The following is a 2500-nucleotide window of genomic DNA, read 5'->3' as shown; positions in this document are numbered from 1 at the left end:
GGGAGGGTAACGGGCCTGCGAGGCGACCCCAGCCGCGCCGCCCGGGGGAGGGCTCGGGTGGCCCACCCCCCGGGACGGCGATTGATCGTCAAGCGACGCTCAGACAGGCGTAGCCCCGGGAGGAACCCGGGGCCGCAAGTGCGTTCGAAGTGTCGATGATCAATGTGTCCTGCAATTCACATTAATTCTCGCAGCTAGCTGCGTTCTTCATCGACGCACGAGCCGAGTGATCCACCGCTAAGAGTTGTCTGGCTTTCGGCACCGACCCCGCACGCGCGGAGGGGCCGGGACCGCTCGCGTGAAGCGGCCCCCTCGGTTTTGCGGCGAGGAGGCGCGGCCGCGCCACCTCGCCATCGACCGTACGAGCACAAAGGAGACGACAAACGGAAGGGAAAAAAAGAAAGGAGAAGCCCACGGAACGCTCCGAAAGGCCAGCCAAGACAGGGCGGGGGGGCCCGCGCCCCCGACCGCCTCCCCCCCCCTACCCCCCGGGCGAGGGGAGGGAAAAGAGAGACGCCGCCGGCACACATCGCGTGCCGTCTTTCGGAGACGGCCCAGGCGCCCGGGCTCGGCCCGGCCTCCGCGCGGAGAGCCACGCGGCGCGTGCCAGACTGCGGGGGGGCTACGGCGCCCGCGCCCGGCCTCCTCTCTCTGAACGGGACGACGCGGGCACGAGGCCGGGGGGCCGCGGCCGCCCGCCACCCGCCTCGCGCTCGCCGCCACACCTCGACCGCTGCGCGGGCTCGCGCCCGCGCAGCGCCACCGCGCCGCCGCGCGCGGCGCGCCTCTCCTCCCCGCTCACGGGGCCGCCCCTTCCCAGCGCCCGAGACGGCAACGCGACGAGCGCCGGCACCGCCGGCGCCGCCCCCGGCCGGGGACCGGCTCCCCGCCGGAAGGCGAGCGCCTCGCGGCCGCGCTCCGACGACCGGCGCCGGGAGGCGGGCGCCGCCGAGGCGCGAGCCGGCGTCGCGAGCGCCCGAGGCCTGCCGGAAGGCAGAGGACCCGCCGCCACCGGGGCCGCACTCCCGGGACCGCCGCCGCCGCTTCGCACCGTCGGGGCCCCTTCCGCGGGCACGCGCCCTGCGGGAGGGGCCGTGCGGCGGACGCCCGCCGCACGGCCTCGAGCGTTCCCTGCGGCCCACACGCGGCCTTCGGGAAGGGCGACGGGGAAGCGACGGGCAGGGCCCGGGCCGGGACCGCCGCCGGCGACGACGGGGGCCTCCCGGCCGACCGTCCCACCAGGGGGACACCCGTCGAGCGGCGCCGCCGCCGCTCGGCACGGGGTCACCCGCGCTCGCCGGGCCTCCGGCCGCCGGAGGCGACCGACGAGCGCCCGCCCGGGCGGGGGGGCGTGCGGTTCGGCCGGGGACGAACCGGCGGACGGCGCCACCGCGCGCGTCCGGGGAAGGCAAGGAGCGCCCCGAGGAGGAGGAGGAGACGCGCGCCGACGCGGCCGGCGCGGCCGAGGCGAGGGAGCGCGGGGGGCGCCCGAGGGCCGCGACCCCGAGGTCGCACAAGGAGGCGGAGAAGCGCGCGGGGCGCTTCTCCGCCGGCGCCGCCCCGTTCCGAGGAGACCGGATCGGCCCCGCGGCCGACAGCGCGCCACGGCCTCGCCGCCGAGACCGGGCCGCGGAGAGGGGGGGGGAGGGGGGGCTGGGCGCCCCCCTCCCCGGCACGGCGCGGCCGACGACGGCCGCGACGAAGTCGAACGACGACGAGCGGGGGGCGGGGACCGGTCGCGACGGACGCCACCGCAGGGGATCAGCGGGAGTAGCTCCCCACCCCTCAATGACGCCGCGCCGCCACCGGCCGGGCACCCGCCGCCGCCGCCGCCGGCACCGCCGCCGCCGCCGGGGCGCGCCGTGCCGCCCGAGTCTTTAAACCTCCGCCCGGCCTCGGCGGCCCTTTCGGGCCCCACCCAACCCCGCGCCCGCGGCCGGCGTTTGACGACGCCGAGGCGCGAGCGGGAGAAAGGGAAAAGACTCGGGGAACCGCCGAGGCGCGGAGCGCTAGGTACCTGGCCCTGGGGTGAGGGAAACGACCTGGGATGGCCCCGCCGGGGTGCCTCCCCCCCGTTGCTGCCACCCTCGGGGGAGCGTCCGCCGGCGGGGGCGCGCCTGACATCCGCCGCCGCCACCGCGGCCGTCCTGGCTCGGGGCCCGGGGTTTCCCTCAGCAGCCCGGCGCTGCGCCCGAGAGGACCGCCGCGGCTCGGCCCGTGTCCCCGCCGGTGCGGGAGGGGCAAGCGCGGCCCGGCCAGCCGAGCGACCTCACAGCGGCGACCGCACCGAGAGGGGCCCGACGACGTCGACGGGGGCGAAGAACGTCTCCGCCGCCGCCGCCGCGCCCGGACCCGGTGGCGGTCCCCACGCCCGCGCGCGCGCGCGCGCGCAACCCTGGAAGCGAGGCCCCGGAACGCCCGGGGGGGAACCCGGCCCTCCGAGCTCCTCTGTGCGGTTCGCGAGGGGCCGTTCGGCCCCGGAGCGGGACCCGTGGTGTTT

The 2500-nt window shown here is 78.8% G+C and overlaps 1 non-coding gene across 1 annotated transcript; it reads right to left on the bottom strand.

The window, feature by feature from the left end:
* Positions 1 to 93: 93 nt before the first annotated feature.
* On the bottom strand, positions 94 to 246 carry LOC131574553 (5.8S ribosomal RNA). The gene has a single exon (XR_009276536.1). It is a non-coding gene; the product is annotated as a 5.8S ribosomal RNA (ribosomal RNA).
* Between the last annotated feature and the right edge of the window lie 2254 nt (positions 247 to 2500).

This window comes from Poecile atricapillus, unplaced genomic scaffold (assembly GCF_030490865.1).
Source record: "Poecile atricapillus isolate bPoeAtr1 unplaced genomic scaffold, bPoeAtr1.hap1 scaffold_399, whole genome shotgun sequence".
Classification (NCBI taxonomy): Eukaryota; Metazoa; Chordata; class Aves; order Passeriformes; family Paridae; genus Poecile; species Poecile atricapillus.
This window is presented reverse-complemented; position numbering and strand designations above follow the sequence as displayed.